The sequence below is a fragment of the Myxine glutinosa genome, chromosome 8 (assembly GCF_964187855.1).
Source record: "Myxine glutinosa chromosome 8, kmMyxGlut1.1, whole genome shotgun sequence".
NCBI lineage: Eukaryota > Metazoa > Chordata > Myxini > Myxiniformes > Myxinidae > Myxine > Myxine glutinosa.
The window spans coordinates 55,454,500-55,477,246 of record NC_136268.1 but is presented as its reverse complement, the minus strand read 5'-3'; the positions used below and the strand labels follow the sequence as shown (position 1 = coordinate 55,477,246).

General features: G+C 55.1%; 1 long non-coding RNA gene across 1 annotated transcript in view; it reads left to right on the top strand.

Moving 5' to 3' along the window:
• LOC144893279 (uncharacterized) overlaps window positions 1-22,747 on the top strand; it is a 342,685-nt gene that overhangs the window by 118,089 nt on the left and 201,849 nt on the right. The window contains exon 2 of the long non-coding RNA XR_013624311.1: window positions 4,995-5,070. This is a non-coding gene — a long non-coding RNA (uncharacterized LOC144893279). The remainder of the gene's footprint in view (window positions 1-4,994; window positions 5,071-22,747) is intronic.

Below are 22,747 nucleotides of genomic sequence, written 5' to 3'. Positions count from 1 at the left end.
TAGATGGTTCCTCTGGAACTTTGCAGGCAAGGCGGACGTGCATGGCGATGACGTCATGTTGTCCGCTCATTAGGTTGGAGAACCAGATTACAGATACCATTATTAGTAACTCCCAACCGCAACCAGGTCGACTCCATATGATGAGTGGATACCAGAGATAACGTCACCGCGTGGCAGGCGGTGCGTATCGCTCCCAGCAAGGTGCAGCAGCAGCTGTATGGGACACCTTGCTGGCGGTTCTCCACTGATGATATGAAGGTCGCATAGTGACTGATATATATATATATATATATATATATATATATATATATATATATATATATATATATATATATATATATATATATATATATATATATATATATATATATATATATATATATATATAATATATATATATATATATATTGTTGCGAATATGGAATTTGGCCTCCATATCCGCTTGTAAATATTCCCCTATTTTCTCCAATACTCCCCAACTTTCCCCGATCCCCCATTCCCTAGTCCCATTGCATGTAAATAACAATCAGTAGAGCCGACCTTCCCCTTATTCCCCCATTAAATGTCGTGCCCAGGTCCACCGCACCACACGTAGACAACTTTCGGACATCTTCCTAGTTATTCTTATTCTATGTCAGTTAAGGCCTCGTCTCCATTAATTATGACTCTTCGTTGCACCAGAATGTGATTATATGGCATCAGTAGTGAGTTTAGGACCTTTCCCATACCTCCTTCCATCTTCTTCCCCAACAATTACAACAACAACAGAGGAGATGGCGGCGGAGCGGGGGAGGATGCGTCCTCACACCGGCTCGATTAGCGCCATAGACCATGCGCTCCACGGGGTTACCACGAAGGGGCTCCTTGTCAGCTCCTCGTCAAGGGCGGAGCCTGGTAAACCCCCCGCACGCACCCAATGAGAAGCAACGTGCCGATTCCACGAGGCGGAGCTAACGAGCCGAGGGCGTGTCACTCCCCGCCGGATATACGCGGCCCCGCGCCGGATGTGACGTCAGATGCGCACCCAGCTTGGAGAAGGAAAGCCACCTGCGAGCGCTGAGTCAGATGCGCCCCCAGCTTGAGCAGACAAGACGCCATCCGAGCGCTGCGACCTCCCCGCATCTCTGGACCGGACCGAGTCGATTCTGACCTTTGAGCCCAGGTGCACCTGGAGCCATCGCTACCCGCCTGTCCTTTCCATCAACCCCCGTGTGAGTCAGCCTTGTCCCGTTTGTCTGTCGTCTGTCCGGGGTTAATATAAGAGTGTGTCTAAGTGCCTGTCTTTCTGTGATTATAACTCTAGCCCCTGTAATCTGACCTTTCCGCCTTAATATAACCTCCTCCGGAGGTCTTGAGAACTGAACCCCTGGTGTCGTATTGTGTTATTGTAATCCAGCCGGGTGTCTTCTTTTTCTTATTGAGCCAGCATCGCGCGACTTCGTCAACGTCGAGTATAGTCGGGTAATTTGTGCGGACACGACGGCCATTCCGCTCGGCCCACTTTAACATCAAAGTCGTGTCTGTAACAATTGGTGTCGGGAGTGAGATTCGAGGCCCGACCAAATTTTGAAAAAAAAAAAAAAAAAACGAATAGAGGAAAAAAAAAAATTTGGTCAAAATTTGGAGCGGCCGAAATTTGTTTTGTTTTACGAAACTCGAATTTTGAAAGTCGCGCTATGGCGGATCAAGACGGCTGGGGTCCGGTAGGGGAGAGTGAAGCAGGGTCGGTCCAGGACCAAATTGAGACACGTGAGGAGAGCGAAACAGCGGGGGTAGCAGATTCGCAAAATAGCGTCGTCACGCACGAGGTAACGGGCGCGCGAAATGGCGCCTCGCAAGTAGCTACGGCGGCCGCACCCGCTGCACAAGTGGGAGGGATGGCCCAAATGCAGGCCCTCATGGAGCAATTTATGGCGCAAATGCAGGCGTCCCTCAACCTGCAGAAGGACGATATGAGGGCTAATAGTGAGCAAATGAGGGCTGATAGTAAGCGATTGGGTGAGCGATTGGAGGACCAAATGGGGGTAATGGGGAACCGGATGGAGGCTCAGAATGAGCAATTGGGGGTAATGGGGAACCGGATGGATGCTCAGAGTGAGCAAATGAGGGTTGATAGTGGGCGATTAGAGGGCCAAATGAGGGGTACCGGTGAGGGATTAGAAAAGAAATTTGAGGAGTTAGACAACGGGATAAAAGAAGTAAAGAATGGGTTAACGGGGGTAGAAAACAGAATGGCCGCTCAAGAGAATCAGATAGAGGGAGTGAAACATGGGTTAACGGGGGTAGAAAACAGAATGGCCGCTCAAGAGAATCAAATAGAGGGAGTGAAAAATGGGTTAGAGGGGTTAGAAAACAGTATGGAAGGCAAATTGAGGGACATGAGGGACCAAGCGGAAAGGGAAGTTAAACAAATGGAGCAGCAGATAGAGGGGGTCAGAATGGGGGTAGAAACCAAACTGGATGCTCACAGGGAGGAAATGGAGCAGATGAGGGTGGCATCTGGGCAGGAGATGCAAGTGATGGGAGAGGAGATCAGAAGAGGAGTGAGTGAGGAGGTCGGAGGAGTGCGCGAGGAGGTGAGGCACTGTGAGGAGCACATGGAGAAGGAGGTGAGAAAGGGGACTGTAAAGTTACAAGGGGGCATAGAGGACCTGACGCAGGAGGTGGAGCAGCTGACGGTGGGACAGACGGAGTTAGTGGAGCAGGTTCAAAGGAACACTGCGGTATTAGGAGGTTTGAAAGCGACACAAAACGACATAAAAAACGACTTAATAGCGACAAAGAGGGAATGTCAGATGGTACGTGAGGGACTGACAACGAGGCTGGACGAGGTGATAGAGGTAATGGAGACGAAGGACCGGCAGGTGAGGACGCACATGGAAACGGTCAAGGTAGCCTTGGAGGACGAGCTTGAGGAGACGTACCGGGGAATAAAAGAGGTGAGGCACAAATTAGAAGAAGTGGAAGAAGGGGTGAGCGAAATTAAGAAGCGACGGAGAGGGGATAACAAAGAGATAAAAGAGGAGATAAAAGAATTGGTCCAAAGTCTGTGTTTGGATCGTGATGTGCTCGTTAACCGGATGAGGGATTCGCAGGTGATGGAGGAGAAGCGAAGAGGAAGAGGACCCGGTGTAAGTGGCGACCAATATGGTCGTGCGTATGATGCGCCAGGTGATTTAAGAGGCTTGGGGGTCGAGATAGACCCGGGTGTTCGTGAGAGGCCGTTGGTGAAGTGTGCGACAGGTCTGGTGTGCGAAAATGGAGGTGTGCAAGAAAGTCCGACTCTGGGGTGTGTGAGGAAAAAGTGCGTGCCAAGGAGTGAGTGTGCTGGCGAGAGTGAGTCGGTCGTAGCGTGTGTGCGAGGGAGCACATGGAAGCGCGGGGTGGTGAGTGTTACAGAGGGTGTGACGGGAGAGTGTGCGCGAGAAAGGTGTGTGACGGACAGGTGCATGAGGAAAGAGTGCGCTGTCAGAAGTAAGGAAGAGTGTCCACCTGTGGTGAGTGTTACAGAGGGTGTAACGGGAGAGTGTGCGCGAGAAAGGTGTGTGACGGACAGGTGCATGAGGAAAGAGTGCGCTGTCAGAAGTAAGGAAGAGTGTCCACCTGTGGTGAGTGTTACAGAGGGTGTAACGGGAGAGTGTGCGCGAGAAAGGTGTGTAACGGACAGGTGCATGAGGAAAGAGTGCGCTGTCAAGAGTAAGGGTGAGTGCTCTGTCAGGAATGGAGGTGAAAGTAGTGAGAGTGACATGGAGCGTGAGTTAGTTGTGACAGGTGAGCGAGGATGTACACCTGGGATGGAAGGATGCACACCTGGAATGGTAGAGCGTGAGTGGGAATGCACGCTGGAATTGGTAGTGAGGCACGTGGTTGGGTGTGCGAATGAGAGCACACCTGTGATTGTCACAGAGGAGGTGACCGAGGGGGGGCGCGAAGAGGTGTTTTGGTGAGGTGTGCGACCAACGAATGTGTGCCAAGGTGTTCGGTGGTCAGGTGTGTGACCAAGGCTGTGAGTGGAATGGGTGTACCTGGGTGTGTAAGGAAAGGTACGAGGAGCATGGGCACGGCGGGATGTGTGAGCAAGGAACGGGCTGCGGGGTGTAAGCAAGCAGGTGAAGCATCGACGGTGACCGGGTTAAAGGTTAGGTCGACTTTTAGCCGAAGCGGGCCCTCGGTGCGTGCCGGGTTTCGCGTGCCGCGAGAACCAGCGGGGATCCGAGCCACGGCGGGTTCGAAAGGACCGCCGTGCGCGATCCGTGCTGGGCCTCGCTTTGAACGTCCGTGCTCCACTAGGCGGAGCGGGCAGCCCGATAGGAAGGGTCGTTATGGCGACCACGTTTTGTTGAGACGTGCCGGCAGGTCGAGATCGGGACATTGGATGGCTCCACGCCGAGGTGATGCGTGGGATCTCGGCCCGGGTAAGCCCCCGTCCCTGCCCCGAATGCGGGACGTATCCAGCCGCTGGCACAAAACGACCCGCATTCATTGCTCGGCTGTACGAAGCCGGGCTGTAGATGTGAATTGGCGCACCGAGAGGATGTAATAAGTAGACGGGTAATGGTGATAGTGATAGTAGTGATTTGATACAAAATTTAGAAAAGTGAATAGAATTGGCAGTAAATAGAAAATTTTTGAATTGTTGGATTTGGACGAGCGAAATTGGTAGTGAGAGACCCCCGATGTGGTGGGATGGCAAATCCACCATCCTTCCCATGGGGGGGCAAAGGAGCAATAGCTTATGGGGTGTATGGCAGTGAAAACTAGCCCGGGTGGGTTAGGATATTGTGTGTAGGGATCTAGAGAAGATGACCTTAGGTAACGTTAAGATTAGTTAGTGACTGATACCTGTAGTGGGGACGCAGGTAGATTAGTATGGATGATAATGACGAGGGAGCGCAATAGTTTAAAGGGACGACTGGGAAGCGCAAGTTTCAGAAGGGAGTAGTTAGCTGAGATGATGCCGTGTTTGTGAGAATTGAACAGGTGTAATTGCACAGGTGTGCAACTGGACAGGTGTGATTGCACAGGTGTGCAACTGGACAGGTGTGATTGCACAGGTGTGCAACTGGACAGGTGTGTGGAGCAGTGTGTGAGTAGTGAGTGTGTGGATCAGCGCGAATGCGCTTGGGGAGAGAAGGGTGCAGGTGGCACCAGGTGTGAGAGCACAGGTGTGCAGGTACAGGTGTGTGGAGAGAGTTGGAGTGAGTGGTACGGAGTGGTGTGCATGGTGCGAAGGTGTGGATGGGGGAAGAGTGGACCCCTTTCACGAGTACCCGGGGCGGGTAGTGTAAGTGTTAGGTAGAGGGTACAGGTAAATTGTGGTTGGATATTGGCATTTGTGGTGCGGTTGCAGAATGGTGTTGTGAATGGGTGCATTAGTGTTGTGGAAATGGCTGGGCGTGTAGCCTGTTAGTGTGTGTAGTTGGTTGAGCACTCCACCACTGTGAGGATGTCGGCCAGGTGAGGCCGCAGGTGGGCTCTGGGAGCCGGTAGAGTTGTGGATGGGGCCCGAGGATCCGGAGGACGGACCCGGGTAGCCCAGTGCCAGAGAGGGCACCGAGTGGGGAGAGTGCCAGAGGGCCTTCCCCAGGTAGTCAGGTTAGGGTAAGGAGCAGGTAAGCTCGGAGGCAACTGCAGTGGTGGAGGTGTGCAGGTGGGTAGACCCACTGGGAGAGGTACACGCCGCAGCCCAGAAATTGTGCGAGGGCACCGGGAGATGAATCGGGGGAGTGAGACCCCAAATTGAAGAGCACCACAGTTTGGCCAATGGGAATTGGTTTTTAGAACCCATAGTGTAAGAGGGCCAATGGTTTGGCCGGAGGAAGACCCCGGGTAGTGTAAAGTTGTTAAAGTCATTTAGGAAATAGTTAGGATTGATGAACCTGTCGCACCATACGCAGCCACTTGCCTGTGGTGATGATGATGACTCCACACCTGTGTTTTCTTTGTTTTGTGCAGGAAATGAGATTGCTGTGAGGATTTGTGAGACGCATCACGACGTGGATGAGACATTGGGGTGATTCCATCTCTCCCTCCCTAGGAGGGACTGATGATGAATTGGTGATGGCAAATTTTGATGTTGAGTTGGAGATGGCAAATTTTGATGAGAGTTGAAAATGGCAAATTTGATTGGTTAGGAGGGAGAGAAGACGAATTTGGTTTATGGGAGGAACGGGGAAGACAGTAGGGATGTTTGTTGATTTGTAAAGTAGATGTTTATGGGTAGTGTTGTGTTGTGTGGATACAGTAAGGGGTAAGGGAGGGGCCATGTAGGTTACCTGGTGGGGGGGGGGGCGTACGATAGGAACGTACCTGTCTCACCTGGTTCCCATGTGCCCCCAGTGTGCATCACCTTACATTGCGTGCACTTTTGCGCCCTTACCACCTTACTCACTTGTTTCTTCTTTTGTCTCCCACCTCCGAGGATCTGGCTTTGGGGTAGAGAGAGAGGAGAGAGAGGTGCTGGCTGCGCAGTTGTGGGCCTGCACTTTCGCTGTTTGCTGCCGGGATCGATACACCATATGGACCGCAATGTTTGTGGCCACCCACCATGGACCGCAGTTCGTTTGCGGCCAAGCACCACCCGGGGTTGGACCTATGGATCAACGTGGCACCTATGCCATACAGGTGAACCACTAATAGTTAACACCACCAAGTGCACCACAAGAAGAGCAAGAGACACCTGCAGGGTTAGGGGTTGTCGAATTTATTTTTATTCCAATGAACAATGGTGACTGCACCGATTGGTGGTGGGGTGGTGCTTTTGATGCTGGGACGGGGTGCTCTGCACGTTATTAAAGGCCGTCGGCCACAGAGCACTCGTGGGTTGGTGTATCGATGTTGGCAAGCGCGCTCTCTCTATGCATAACATCTGCATGTGTTCCTCCAAAGACAGGTCCTGGATCGTAGTGTAGATATCAGCGTAATCTTGTAAATAATGCTCCCTACCGGCTGTATGTTTAGTTTGAGAATTCTTTCCGGATTCGGTTATCCTGTGGGTGTGTTTCTGTGAGGAGAAGGGTGCAACGTCGCAGGGGGACATATTTACTCATTTGTGAATATCTGTAAAACTGTCGCACTCAGGGTAGAGTTAATAGTAGAGGGAACTACATTGCGTGCCACACTAAAGTAGGTAAAAATTTATCGGGTCGGGACGCCCCGAGGGTAGAGAAGGGTGCAATGTTGCGAATATGGAATTTGGCCTCCATATCCGCTTGTAAATATTCCCCTATTTTCTCCAATACTCCCCAACTTTCCCCGATCCCCCATTCCCTAGTCCCATTGCATGTAAATAACAATCAGTAGAGCCGACCTTCCCCTTATTCCCCCATTAAATGTCGTGCCCAGGTCCACCGCACCACACGTAGACAACTTTCGGACATCTTCCTAGTTATTCTTATTCTATGTCAGTTAAGGCCTCGTCTCCATTAATTATGACTCTTCGTTGCACCAGAATGTGATTATATGGCATCAGTAGTGAGTTTAGGACCTTTCCCATACCTCCTTCCATCTTCTTCCCCAACAATTACAACAACAACAGAGGAGATGGCGGCGGAGCGGGGGAGGATGCGTCCTCACACCGGCTCGATTAGCGCCATAGACCATGCGCTCCACGGGGTTACCACGAAGGGGCTCCTTGTCAGCTCCTCGTCAAGGGCGGAGCCTGGTAAACCCCCCGCACGCACCCAATGAGAAGCAACGTGCCGATTCCACGAGGCGGAGCTAACGAGCCGAGGGCGTGTCACTCCCCGCCGGATATACGCGGCCCCGCGCCGGATGTGACGTCAGATGCGCACCCAGCTTGGAGAAGGAAAGCCACCTGCGAGCGCTGAGTCAGATGCGCCCCCAGCTTGAGCAGACAAGACGCCATCCGAGCGCTGCGACCTCCCCGCATCTCTGGACCGGACCGAGTCGATTCTGACCTTTGAGCCCAGGTGCACCTGGAGCCATCGCTACCCGCCTGTCCTTTCCATCAACCCCCGTGTGAGTCAGCCTTGTCCCGTTTGTCTGTCGTCTGTCCGGGGTTAATATAAGAGTGTGTCTAAGTGCCTGTCTTTCTGTGATTATAACTCTAGCCCCTGTAATCTGACCTTTCCGCCTTAATATAACCTCCTCCGGAGGTCTTGAGAACTGAACCCCTGGTGTCGTATTGTGTTATTGTAATCCAGCCGGGTGTCTTCTTTTTCTTATTGAGCCAGCATCGCGCGACTTCGTCAACGTCGAGTATAGTCGGGTAATTTGTGCGGACACGACGGCCATTCCGCTCGGCCCACTTTAACATCAAAGTCGTGTCTGTAACAATTGGTTTGGTCGTGTCTGTAACTGTAACTGTCTGTCTGTAACTGTAAATCGTGTCTGTAACAATTGGTCGTGTCTGTAACAAAACAATATATATGGTTTGGTATATACATACACACACATATACATATATATACACTGCACGGCCAAAAGTATGTGAACACCCAAACATCACACCGTATGTGCTCGTCGAACATCTCATTCCAAAATCATAGGCATTAATATGGAGTTGCTCCCCCTTTGCTGCAATAACAGCCTCCACTCTTCTGGGAAGGCTTTCCACTAGATGTTGGAACATTGCTGCAGGGATTTGCTTCCATTCAGCCACAAGATCATTCGTGAGGTCGGGCACTGATGTTGGGCAATTTAGGCCTGGCTCACAGTCGGCGTTCCAATTCATCCCAAAAGTGTTCGATGGGGTTGAGGTCAGGGCTCTGTGCAGGCGAGTCGAGTTCTTCCACAACGATCTCAACAAACCATTTCCGTATGGACTTCGCTTTGTGCACGGGGGTATTGTCATGCTGCAACAGGAAAGGGCCTTCCCCAAACCTAGCCCGAACCATGAAAAACAGCCCCAGACCATTATTCCTCCTCCATTCATCCAGGTTCCAAATTTCCACCGTTCATCCAGGGATAATGAGCATGTGGCCTTCCAAAGGAGAGGAGTTGAGATTTTGGAGACCGAGTGGGTTGTATGCTTATTTGGGGAAAGCACAAGATCTGGAAAAGGAGGGGCAGCTGCCACAGGTACAGGGGACAGTTCCTCACCAGGAGGAAATTAGTCCCCATATGGGTTACTAGCTGAGGTACCCGGCTTCGCCCGGGTTGAATAAGAATAATACAAATATATGATGAAAAGAACATGTATATTTTAGAGCAATATCACAGTACATTTCCTACATGACGTTTTGTCAATTTTCAATTTCTCAATTCCTCTTGGTATACAACATTTCTGGTTTTCTTACTTGGTGCCAAGACATAAAGATTGCTTGGTTTTCCAACCCTCGAGCAGCCAACGTACAGCTGGCCATGGGAAGTACCCGGCATTGCCGGGCGGGGGAAGGGAGGGGAAGAGGAAGGGGAGGGGAGGGGAACGGGGGGGGAGGGGAGGAGAGGGTGGGGAGGGGAGAAGAGGGGGGGAGGGGAGAAGAGGAGGGAGGGGGAGGAGGAGAGGCGAGGAGAGAGGGGGAGGAGGAGAGGGGAGGAGGAGAGGGGAGGGGGGAGGGGGAGAGGGGAGGGGGGAGGGGGGAGGTGAGGGGGGAGGGGTGAGGGGAGGTGAGGGGGAGGGGGTGAGGGGAGGTGAGGGGGGAGGGGAGGGGGAGTGGAGGGGGGGAGGGGAGGGGAGGGGGAGGGGGTGAGGGGAGGTGAGATGGGAGGGGAGGGGGGAGGGGGGAGCGGAGGGGAGGGGGAGGGGGAGCGGAGGGGAGGGGGAAGGGGGGAGGGGAGGGGAGGGGGGAGGGGGTGAGGGGAGGTGAGATGGGAGGGGAGGGGGAGGGGGAGGGGAGGGGGAGCGGAGGGGAGGGGGAGGGGGGAGGGGGGAGGATGGAGGGGAGGGGGAGGGGGGAGGTGAGGGGGGAGGGGGAGGGGAGGGGGAGGGGAGGGGGGAGGGGTGAGGGGAGGTGAGAGGGGAGGGGAGGGGGAGGGGGGAGCGGAGGGGAGGGGGAGGGGGGGCGGAGGGGAGGGGGAGGGGGGAGCGGGGGGAGGGGGAGGGGAGGGGGAGGGGTGAGGGGAGGGGAGGGGAGGGGGGAGGGGTGAGGGGAGGGGGAGGGGAGGGGAGGGGGGAGGGGTGAGGGGAGGTGAGAGGGGAGGGGAGGGGGAGGGGGGAGCGGAGGGGGAGGGGGAGGTGAGGGGGGAGGGGTGAGGTGAGGGGGGAGGGGAAAGGAAGGGGGGAGGGGAAAGGAAGGGGGGAGGGGAGGGGGAGGGGAGGGGGGAGGGGAGGGGGGAGGGTGTGAGGGGAGGTGAGAGGGGAGGGGAGAGGGGAGGGGAGGGGAAGGGGGGAGCGGAGGGGAGGGGGAGGGGGGCGGAGGGGAGGGGGGAGGGGGAGCGGGGGGAGGGGAGGGGGAGGGGGAGGTGAGGGGAGGGGAGGGGGAGGGGAGGGGGGAGGGGAGGGGGAGGGGGTGAGGGGAGGTGAGAGGGGAGGGGAGGGGGAGGGGGAGGGGGGAGGGGTGAGGGGAGGGGGAGGGGAGGGGGAGGGGAGGGGAGGGGGGAGGGTGTGAGGGGAGGTGAGAGGGGAGGGGAGGGGGAGGGGGGAGCGGAGGGGAGGGGGAGGGGGGCGGAGGGGAGGGGGAGGGGGCGGAGGGGAGGGGGGAGCGGGGGAGCGGGGGGAGGGGAGGGGGAGGGGGGAGGTGAGGGGGGAGGGGTGAGGGGAGGGGGAGGGGGAGGGGAGGGGGAGGGGAGGGGGGAGGGGGTGAGGGGAGGTGAGAGGGGAGGGGGGAGGGGGGAGGGGGGAGGGGGGAGCGGGGAGGGGGAGGGGAGGTGAGGGGGGAGGGGTGAGGGGAGGGGGAGTGGAGGGGGAGGGGAGGGGAGTGGAGGGGAAGGGGGAGGGGGATGGAGGGGGGAGGGGGAGGGAGGGGGAGGGGGAGGAAGGGGGAGGGGGGAGGAAGGGGGGAGGGGAAAGGAAGGGGGGAGGGGAAAGGAAGGGGGGAGGGGAAAGGAAGGGGGGAGGGGGAGGAATGGGGGAGGGGAGTGGAGGGGAAGGGGGAGGGGGATGGAGGGGGGAGGGGAGGGAGGGGGAGGGGGAGGAAGGGGGGAGGGGGGAGGAAGGGGGGAGGGGAAAGGAAGGGGGGAGGGGAAAGGAAGGGGGGAGGGGAAAGGAAGGGGGGAGGGGAAAGGAAGGGGGGAGGGGGAGGAATGGGGGAGGAGGAGGGGCGGGGGAGGGGAGGGGGAGGGGGAGGGGAGGGGGAGGGGAGGGGGGAGTGGGAGGGGGGAGGGGGGGCTTCGCCCGGGTTGAATAAGAATAATACAAATATATGATGAAAAGAACATGTATATTTTAGAGCAATATCACAGTACATTTCCTACATGACGTTTTGTCAATTTTCAATTTCTCAAAACCTCTTGGTGTACAACATTTCTGGTTTTCTTACTTGGTGCCAAGACATAAAGATTGCTTGGTTTTCCAACCCTCGAGCAGCCCACGTACAGCTGGCCATGGGAAGTACCCGGCATTGCCGGGCGGGGCAAGGGAGGGGAGGAGGAAGGGGAGGGGAGGAGGAAGGGGAGGGGAGGGGAACTGGGGGGGAGGGGAACGGGGGGGGAGGGGAGGAGAGGGGGGGAGGGGAGAAGAGGGGGGGAGGGGAGAAGAGGAGGGAGGGGGAGGAGGAGAGGGGAGAAGAGGAGGGAGGGGGAGGAGGAGAGGGGAGGGGGGGAGGTGAGGGGGTGGGGGGAGGGGGAGTGGAGGGGAAGGGGGGAGGGGTGAGGGGGAGGGGTGAGGGGGAGGGGGAGGGAGTGGGGGGGGAGGGGGAGGGAGTGGGGGAGGGGAGGGGTGAGGGGAGGGGAGGGGGTGAGGGGAGGTGAGGGGAGGGGGGAGGGGAGGGCAGGGGGGAGAGGGAGGGGGAGGGGGAGAGGGAGGGGGAGGGAGAGAGGGAGGGGGGAGGGGGTGAGGGTGAGGGGGAGGTGAGGGGGAGTGGAGGGGGAGGGGGGAGTGGAGTGGAAGGGGGAGGGGGTGAGGGGTGAGGGGGGAGGGGGAGGGGGTGAGGGGGAGGGGGAGGGAGTGGGGGAGGGGGTGAGGGGGAGGGGGTGGGGGAGGGGGTGAGGGGGAGGGGGAGGAGGGAGGGGGAGGAGGAGAGGGGAGGGGGGAGGGGGAGGGGGAGGGGGGGGGGAACGGCTAGCTTGGCAAGCGATAGCAGGATTTTTACTTTTATTTTTACCTCAATGAGGGCTATATATATAGTCCGTGCTTGGAGCCTTCAAGTTCAACATAAAGTTTTTTTATGAATTATAATGCAGATGTATAACAATCCACCAATGCAAGTTCAGAAATGAATGCAGATCCTTTACTTTGCGATACAAACGCAATTCCCGCCATTTCCACTCACGATTGAGGCCCTCCACAGTGGCCGCGCCTCTTCTTCCTCCTACAACTTCGTCTCACTTCTTTCACTCAAAAAATGTACGAAATTCTGCCGCATGAAATTATGTAGAGGTCTCGTCGGGGGGATATAAGGTACATAAGGAAGGCGTTGTAACAGAAGATTCAAAATAAAAGTGGAAGAACATGAGGAAATGGGAGCTATTCTGAACCCACAGCCAAACCCGACAAACCATTGCAATACACCCCGAACGTCTAGCGCCGCCACAAACCACCATGGAATTGTAGGTGGCGCGGTTTTTTTAAACCATTGATATTAAAATAAAACGTAGCCTATAACCACCAGGATTTTATGCTGATTCCGAATCTGTGTCTAAAACTTTTCTCCGATGTGTAGTTCTTGAGTTATAAGCGGACATCCAGACAGACACACACACACACAGACACTCCTTTATATATAGAGATTGTCACAGAACCTTTTCAACACACCACATAGCACAAGAGAGACGTGTCTTGCTGACCTGATGCTTCCAGCTTCCAGCAGAGCAGCAACACTCACCAAATTTCCTGCCCCATTCAACAGATCATGTACTCTCCGGATGTCATTCCCAACAAATTTCTCAACAAAACTTCGATCCTTCGGAATACTTTCAAAAAGTGGGTTGTCAAAGAGGGGTTCACACAATAACATTTCTTTTGAGGTTGCTGTTTTCCAGGGGCTTATTTTAAACGCTTGCTAAGCGTTCAGCATGCTGGAGTAGAAGGACAGTAGTGGTGTGAGGTCCAGGTGTTGGACATCAATCAGAAAAACATCTCAGGAGTAGCCCAGGCCCTCAGCTTAGCTCAAAAGGGAGTTGGCCAGAAACCTCCAAACAAGGTAGTCCATGCAGCAGGATCTTAATCACCATCATACGAAACGCCATAATCTTACTAATCAAGTCCACAAGTGTTACGGGATCCTCCCCTATCCCCTGGTCTCGGTAAACCTCCGAACCCCGAGAGGGTTCCCGGCAGAAAGATATGTTATCCTTGGTTGAAATTAATCAATAATGAAACCACACCAAGGGTGATGAACAAACAATAATATTGTTACGGACGCGGTTAGGATGTTATTTACCGAGCGGTGGTATTGCCGCGACCTAACAGTTCCCCCGATTCTTCCCCAACTCACCCGATTCCACCCAAACGTTGACCAAATCGCGCTATGCTAAATCAATGATGGAAAGGACACAACGACTGGGATAGATGAAACGACGCAAGGGGTACAGTTCTCAAGACCTCCGGAGGAGGATATAATTACAGTGGTGGAGAAAAGGGGTAGATTACAAGGTAGTGAGGTAAAGACACAGAAGAGATAGGCACTTAATTACAGTCTTATCTTATCCCAGACAGACCACAGACAAACGGAACAAGGCTGACTTACACAGGGATTGATGGCAGGGAAGGACAGGTAGTTCGATAGCACAAGGTGCACCTTGGCTCGGGGACAGGATCAAGCACGGTCCAAGAGATGCAGGGAGGCCTCACAGCGCTCGGAGGGTACGTCTTGCTTGCTCCAAGCTCAGCGCGCATCTGACGTCACCTCCCTCTTCCTGCGCATGCTCAGCGGGGAGTCACACGCCCTCGGCTGGTTGGCTCCGCCCCCCTGGGGCCGGTCCGCCGCTTCCATTGGGTGCGGGGGTTACCGGGCTCCGCCCTTGACGAGGAGCTGACAGGGAGCCCCTATTTGGTAACCCCGTCGAGCACATGTTCGATGGCGGCTCGTTGGGAAGGCCTCGTGCCCTCCCAACACCCCCTACCAACCAAGCCGGAGTGAGGACGCACACTCCCTGTGCACGCCGCTGCCGTTGCTGTTGTTGTTGTTGTTGTTGCTGAACCGTGAGGAAGAGCTGCGGGGAGGTATTGGGAGGTCCTAAACTTCCTAACGGTGCCATACAATCACATTCTGGTGCAACGAAGGGTCAGAATTAATGGAAACGAGTCCTTAACTGACATAGACTAAGAATAACTAGCAAGATGTCCTATAGTTGTCTTACATGAGATGCGGTGAACCTGGGCACGACATTTAATGGGGGAAATAGGGGGAGGTCGGGTCTACAGAGTGTTGTTTACAGAAAATGGGACTAGGGAATGGGGGATTGGGGATAGTTGGGAAGTATTAAGGAAATAGGGGAATATTTACAAGTGGATATGGATGGATGCAAATCCCATATCCGCAACATTGCACCCTTCTCTACCTCGGGGCGTCCCGACCCGATAAATTTTTACCTACTTTAGTGTGGCACTCAGATGTAGTTCCCTCTACTATTAACTCAACCCTGAGTGCGACAGTTTTACAGATGTTCACAAATGAGTAAATATGTCCCCCTGCGACGTTGCACCCTTCTCCTAACAGAAACACACCCACAGAATAACCGAATCGCGGAAAGCATCCTCAAACTAAACATACAGCCGGTAGGGAGCATCATTTATACAAGACTACACTGATATTTACACTACGATCCAGGACCTGTTCTTTGAGGAACACATGCAGATGTTATGCATAGAGAGAGCACGCATGCCAGCATCGATACACCAACCCACGAGTGCCCTGTGGCCCTACAGCCTTTAATAATGTGCAGAGCACCCCGTCCAAGCACCAAAAGCACCACCCCATACGCACAGTCAGCACCATCCGGTGCACCAATAAAGTGTTCATAAAAATGCACAATTAAGTGTCCATGGTCACCGGTGGTGTCGCAGCCGGCCGATGTTCTGCCGCTGGTCTTGCCTTCTTGGAGTGCACTTGGCCTTCTGGCTTCTTTAGAAATAAAGAAAGGCGCCAACCGCGTCCATTTCTTAATTGTGGCCGTCAGGGGGCCAACTAAAAGTGGTTCACCTGTATGGCATAGGTGCCACGTTGACCCAGAGGTCCATCAACGGGTGGTGCTTGCCCGCAAAAGAACTGCGGTCCATGGTGGGCGGCCACAAAAATTGCGGTCCATATGGTGTATCGATCCAGGCAGCAAGCAGCGGAAGTACAGGCCCACAACTGCGGAGCCAGCACCTCTCTCTCCTCTCTCTCTGCCCCAAAGCCAGATCCTCGGAGGTGGGAGACAAAAGAAGACAAGTGAGTAAGGTGGTAAGGGCGCAAAAGTGCACGCAATTCAAGGTAATGCACACTGGGGGCACATGGGAACCAGGTGAGACAGGTACGTTCCTACCGTACGCCCCCCCCTCCCCCCCCCCCACCAGGTAACCTACATTGCCCCTCCCTTACCCCTTACTGTATCCACAAAACACAACACTACCCATAAACATCTACTTTACACATCAACAAACGTCCCTACTGTCTTCCCCGTTCCTCCCATAAACCAAATTCGTCTTCTCTCCCTCCTAACCAATCAAATTTGCCATTTCCAACTCTCATCAAAATCTGCCATCACCAATTCATCATCAGTCCCTCCTAAGGAGGGAGAGATGGAATCACCCCAATGTCTTATCCACGTCATGATGCGTCTCACAAATCCACACAGCAATTCTCCTTTCCTGCAACACAGAACAAAGGAACACAGGTGTGGAGTCATCATCACCACCTCACGTAAGTGGCTGCGTATGGTGCGACAGGTTCATCAATCCTAACTATTTCCTAAATGACTTTAACAACTTTACATTACCCGGGGTCTTTCTCCTGCCAAACCATTGGCCCACTTACACTATGGGTTCTAAAAACCAATTCCCATTGACCAAACTGTGGTGCTTCTCAAGTTGGGGTCTCACTCCCCCGATTCATCACTCGGTGCCCTTGCACAATTTCGGTGGCTGGGTCGTGTGACGCTCCCAGCTGGTCCGCCCACCTGCACACCTCCACCACTGTTGTTGCCTACCGAGCTCACCTGCTCCTCACCCTAACCTAACTAACTGGGGAAGGCCCTCTCGCACTCTCACCCCCTCAGTGCCCTCTCTGGCACGGGCTGCCCGATCCACACCCGGGATCCTCAGGCACCCACTGACACTAACGGCTCCCAGAGCCCACCTGCGGCCTCACCTGGCCGACATCTAACAGTGGCGGAGTGCCCAACCATTCACACTCATACTAACAGGCCACACGACCAGCCAATTTCACCACACCAATGCACCCATCCACAATACCATTCTGCAACCGCACCACAAATGCCAATATCCAACCACAATTTACCTATACCTTCTAACTATTCTTTAAACTACCCTCCCCGGGTACTCGTGAAAAGGGGGTCCACTCTTCCCCCATCCACACCTTCGCACCATGCACACCACTCCGTACCACTTACTCCAACTCTCTCCACACCACTCATTCTCTGCTCCATATATTCCACACACCTGTACTTGCACACCTGTGCTCTCATACTTGGTGCCGCCTGCACCCTTCTCTCCCCCAAGCGCATTCGCGCTGATCCACAACACTCACTACTCACCATGACACTCATCCGCAATGCTCTCTCATTCATCACTTGTACACTCACACACACCTCGGAGCATTGCCTCACCGATGCCTCATTTGAAGCTGCTCACCAGCACTTCCGTTCACATTGCATCATCTGCCCTGTCTACTCCCTTCTAAAACTCGCGCTCCTCCGTCTTCCCTTACACTCAGCGCTCCCACGTCATTATCATCCACACTAATCTACCTGCGTCCCCTCTACAGGTATCCTTGTCACTAACTAACCTTAACGTTACCTAATGTCATTCTCTAGATCCCTAACAATATAACCTAACCCACCCGGGCTAGTTTTCACTGCCATCACCCCATAATCTATAGCGCATCTGCCCCCCATCATGGGAAGGGTGGCAGGGATGCCACCCTTACCCACCGGGCCCATCGCTCATCAATCCCCCAGTCCTCTGGCACTAATAAGCCCCCCTTATTCAGAGGTACTGGGTCCCGCCTCGGCATCTAAAGCCGAGGCAATCCACGGGGGCGCCTGCTCGCCGGTGTAAGGCCTTATCCGGTCGGCGTGGACGATCCGAGGGAGGGCTCGTGGCCCCATTTTGATTTTTACTACCACGTCACAGACTTGCGACAGGACGACCCCCGGGCCTTGCCAGGGAGAGGTGAGTTTCGGGCACCTACCCTTCCTCCTCCGGGGATTGAAGAACCAAATCTTCATCCCCGGAGTGTACTGACTCCCCTGGCTCCGGTGGTCGTACCTGCGCTTCATCTTTTCCCCCGCCAGATGGAGTTGGCGGCGGGCGAAGGCATGGACTAGCTCCATGCCTTCCTCTAGGTGACGTGTGTACCCCTCCCTCGGCGGGTTAACCACTGTGTCTGGCACGGGACCGCATAGCAAGTCGGCGGGAGCCCGTAACTCCCGCCCATACATAAGCAACGCTGGACTGCATGCGGTGGCCCCGTGCTGGCTGGTTCGGTAGGCCATGAGCAAATAAGGGAGATGTTCGTCCCAGTCATCCTGACGGGTGGCGGTAAACAGTGCCAGTTGTTGGATTAAAGTTCGGTTGAATCTTTCCACCATCCCGTCAGATTGAGGTCTTAAAGGCGTTGTTCTTGTTTTCCGAATTGACAGGAGACTGCACACATCTTTTAGCAATTTGCTCTCAAAATTTCATCCCTGGTCGGTGTGCAACTCCTGTGGAATCCCATGCCGGCACACAAATCCTTCCACGAAGGCCTGCGCTACCACCCCTGCTTCTTGGTTGGGGAGGGCGTAGGCCTCCTGCCACTTGGTGAAGTAGTCCATCACAACGAGGATGTACTTATTACCTAGGCGGGTGCGGGGTAGTGGGCCTAGGATATCCATGGCCACCCGCTCTAGGGGGGCCCCCACCTGGTGTAATTGAAGGGGGGCCCTCATCCTCCGTGCTGGTCCCTTTTTGGCAGTACAGGCGTCGCATCTCCGACACCAGTCCTGTATGTCACGCCCCATATTCACCCAATAAAACCTCCGGCGTACCTGCGATGTCGTCTTTGTCCTGCCCAAATGGCCGCCGGGGCGGGTACCATGCACCTGTTGCAATATATCAGTCTTAAATTTATTTGGGACTACCACCAGCCAGGAAGTTTTATCAGAGGGAACCTCCACCCACTTGCGATACAAGATGTTATCCTTCAATTCCAGGGTTTTCCACTGAGCCCAATATGCCTTGGTCTGTGCCCCGAGGGGGGTGACCTCTTCCCCATTAGGTCTTTGCCCCAATCTCACCCATTCGTGCACCGGCCCCAGTACGGGGTCCTCCCACTGGGCCGCGCTCCAAGCCAAAGTTCCGAATTCCTCATCTGCGGTTAGTGGCAAAATTGGCCCTCTCACCCGGGTTGCACGGACAACGAGGGTCGGGTCCGAATCGCCCAATTGTTCCCTCTCCTCGTGTCTCGCACAAAATTTGCAGTTTTCCCCCAGACAAGGACGCCGAGAGAGTGCGTCCGCATTACCATGGGCCTTCCCGGCCCTATGGGCCACATCAAAATCGTACTGCTGCAACTTTTCCAACCACCTTGCAATTTGGCCCTCCGGTTCCTTGAACCGAAGGAGCCATTGCAAGGAGGAATGGTCAGTTCTAACCAAAAATTTCCGCCCGTACAAGTACGGGTGGAAATGGTTCATGGCAGCCAGCATAGCCAATAACTCTTTGCGAGTGACACAATAATTTCGCTCGGGCCTACTTAAGGCCCGACTATAGTAACCAATCACTCTCTCCACGCCCTCCTGTGTCTGAGACAAAACTGCGCACAATCCTTCCTGGCTCGCATCCGTGTCCAGGGTAAATGCCCCGTTGCTAGTGGGGTAAGCTAGAAGGGGTGCGGATGTTAGACACCCCTTCAATTTTTGGAAGGCCTCGTGGCACTCCCTTGTCCAATTAAATCTCGTCCCCTTCTCCGTAAGGCGGTGAAGGGGCCGAGCCAACTCCGCAAATTTCGCCACGAAGCGCCGGTAGTAGGAGCAGAGTCCCAAAAATCCCCGCACCTCTTTGATGGTACGTGGTGCGGGCCACTCCTCTACCGCTTTAATTTTGTCTGGGTCTGTTTTTACCCCCTCGCAACCGATGACGTGGCCTAAATAGGCCACCTCCTTGGCAAACAAGGTGCACTTACTGGGGCTCAGTTTCAACCCTGCCTGTCTGAGGCACCTAAACACCTGGTCCAAATTAGCTACTGCTTGGGGGAACGTTTTGGCATGTACTAGGACGTCATCCAGGTACACCAGGCATGATTGCCATGGCATGCCGCCTAGTACATGTTCCATCAATCTTTCAAAGGTGGCGGGGGCGTTACACAAACCAAACGGCATCACAGTAAACTGATACAGTCCCTTACCTGTGGAAAATGCCGTTTTCTCCTTCCCTGCCCTATCCATCTCCACCTGCCAATACCCACTCTTGAGGTCCAAAGTTGAGAACCAATTTGAGCCCGCAACGGCATCGAGGGTGTCATCAATCCTTGGCAGGGGATATGAGTCCTTGAGTGTCACGTTGTTTAGCTGGCGATAGTCCACGCAGAACCACGTGGTCCCATCCTTCTTTTTGACCAGCACAACAGGTGACATCCAAGGACTTCCCGAGGGCTCGATCACGCCTGCGTCGAGCATTTTTTCAACCTGCTCGTCAGCTTCTGCCCTCTTGCTCCAAGGGAGCCGTCGGGCGGCCTGACGAATAGGCCGGGCCTCACCGGTGTGGATCTGATGTTTCACCAGGCCCGTACATCCAATATCCTCGGTGGACAGGGAGAAGAGGTCCAAATGGGACCCAACCAGTTTGTGTAAGGCCTCCCTCTGGGTACCTCCCAACTCTACGCTACTACGATTTACCATCTCGCAAATGGGATCGGGCCAATTCCTACTTCTTATTGAAGGCTCCCCCCGGGGCCGGCTCGGCTGGACGTTCTCGCCCCTCACTGTCGCGACTTCCTCAACTGGGGTGCAGCCAGCTACCCTCGTGCCCCTTACTATAGTGTGTGGTTCTGTACTTATATTTATTACTCGGACGGCCACTACCGGTCCGTCCGTTTTTACAAGGGTGCGGCCCACGATTAAACCCGGTATGGACTGCGCTGCCACCGGTTCGACCAGGCCGCAGGACTCCTGCCATGTTGGGCGAGCTGCCCACCGGGCCGGCACTATCGCCTCGGCCCTTGGAGGAATGGTCACGGCCTCGGAAGCCTCCAGCTCCGCTCTCTCGGCCGTGCTCACTCCCCCTAACGGCAGCTCTTCTGCTCCCACCTGCAGGATCCCCCGGCACAAGTCGATTTTACAACCGCTGGCAGTCAACAAATCCAACCCTATTAAACATGGGTCGCACACCTCCGCCACCCAAACATCTATCTCCCTCCTTACCGACCCTAACTTGAGGGTCACAGAACCACGCCCTATGATCGGGGCCGTTACCCCGGTAGCAAGTTGCAAACTATAATTTTGCAGGCGCTGGATCTTATCCCAGCCACCTGCGCTCGAATCAAGGACCACAGGGCTGATGATCGTGGCGCTAGCTCCTGTGTCCACTACGGCGTCTACCCCCACGCCGGCAATTTTGCATCTGATTGTCAGGCTACCGGTTCCAATTTTGCCACAATAAATGACCTGTCGCGTCAATGAGGGCTCTCCTCCATCCTCTTCTGCCGAACACCGCCCTACGTGCCCGACACCTTCTAGTTTCCCGGGGTCTGGTGGGGGGGTGTCTGGGGTCGGCTAACCCGCTCCCCCCTGGGCGGAGTTGAGGACCTCAACCGCCGGGGATCATCCCGGCGCGTGGCTCGACAGTACTGCGCCAGGTGACCCAGACGGTTGCAAGCATAGCACCTCACCTGATAAGGTGCTTGTCTCCGGAATTCCAAATTTCCCCCCCTGAAGGTCCGAATTGGATTACCCGCTCGTGGTCCACTGCGGGCCACCTCCGGGGCCGCCTGCCATGGTCCAGGTCCCGCCAGGCGCTGGTCCACCAGCCTCCGGACCATGCCCGCCAGGTCAGGACTCACGTCGGGGGCGGCCCCTAAGGGGTCCGCCCTCCATCGGGGGTCCCACCTGGCGGACCGCCATTGCGTGACGCTCGCTCCCCCGGGCCAGGGGCCTCGCTGCTTCCCAACGGGCTGCAGCGTCAGCCGCCTGGCTCAGAGTCTGCGGGCGCCACATGGCGAGCTGTTGCCGGAGCTCAATATCCGGGAGGGCCTGGATAAAATGGTCCAGCGCCAGGCTTTCCCGGGAATCCGCTGCCATGTTAGCATGTGCGATCCCCACTGCGCGGCGAATGTCGTGGGCAAGTTCCCCGATGGCTTCCTGGGGCTTGCGTTTTCGCAGCGCGAGCTGAGCTTTAACAAGCTCGCTCTGCTGTTCAATGCCGAATCGATTAATTAGGGCGTCGCGGAGGGCTGGCAGGGTGAGAGCACCCGGTGGTAATGCCGTCAGCACCTCCGCCGCCGCGCCGCGCAATGCGGCCACCAGGTGTACTCCACCTTCGTCCTCACCCCAACCGTTGCCCTTACACACACAGTCAAACTGCGCCAGGTACGCGCGTAGATCACTCTTGCCGTCATACGGCGCGAGTGGGACCTTGTGGGACCACCTCGTATGCGAGTCGTTGCCCACCTGCCGGACCCCGTGCGTCGCCCCTTGCGGGGTCAGCGCGGGGCCGAACCGGCCGGGCCCCCACAGTACATTACCCCCAAGGGGCTCCCGTGCCTCCCCTGTCCCTCTAAAAACTACCCCTGTTGGTGTCGATGCATGGGTCACACTTCCGCAACCTGCTACCCAATCCATACCACCACAACCTTGCTCACTCACACCTCGCACCTCTCCCATCACCGGACCCTCTCGCTCGCACCCTCGTTCCATACCCTCCGGACCAGCCATACACCTCACTCTTGGCCTCTCACGAACATCCGGGTCCATCTCGACCCCCAAGCTTATTAAATCACCTGGCGCATCATACGCACGACCATATTGGTCACCACTTACACCGGGTCCTCTTTCTCTTCACTTCTCCTCCATCACCTGCGAATCCCTCATCCGGTTAATGAGCACATCATCACGATCCGAACACAGACTTTGGACCAATTCTTTTATTTCCTCCTTTATCTCTTTCTTATCCTCTCTCCGTCGCTTCTTAATTTCGCTCACCCCTTCTTCCACTTCTTCTAATTTCTGCTTCACCTCCTTCATCTCCTCGTGCACCCCCTTAAGTTCTTCCTCTAACTCCACCTTATTTTTTTCTATGTGCTCCCGCACCTCCCGCTCTTTAACCTCCATCACCTCTACCACCTTGTTCATTTTCCTCGTCAGGTCCTCATGTACCGTCTGACACTCTTTTTTAATTACCCCTACGTCCTTTTTCATCTCCTTCTGTGTCGATTTTAAACCCTCTATTACCGCTGTGTTCTTCTTTACCTGGTCCCCCAACTCCTTTTGTCCCACTGTCAGCTGTTCTACTCCCAGCGTCAACTCCTCTATACCACCTTGCAATTTT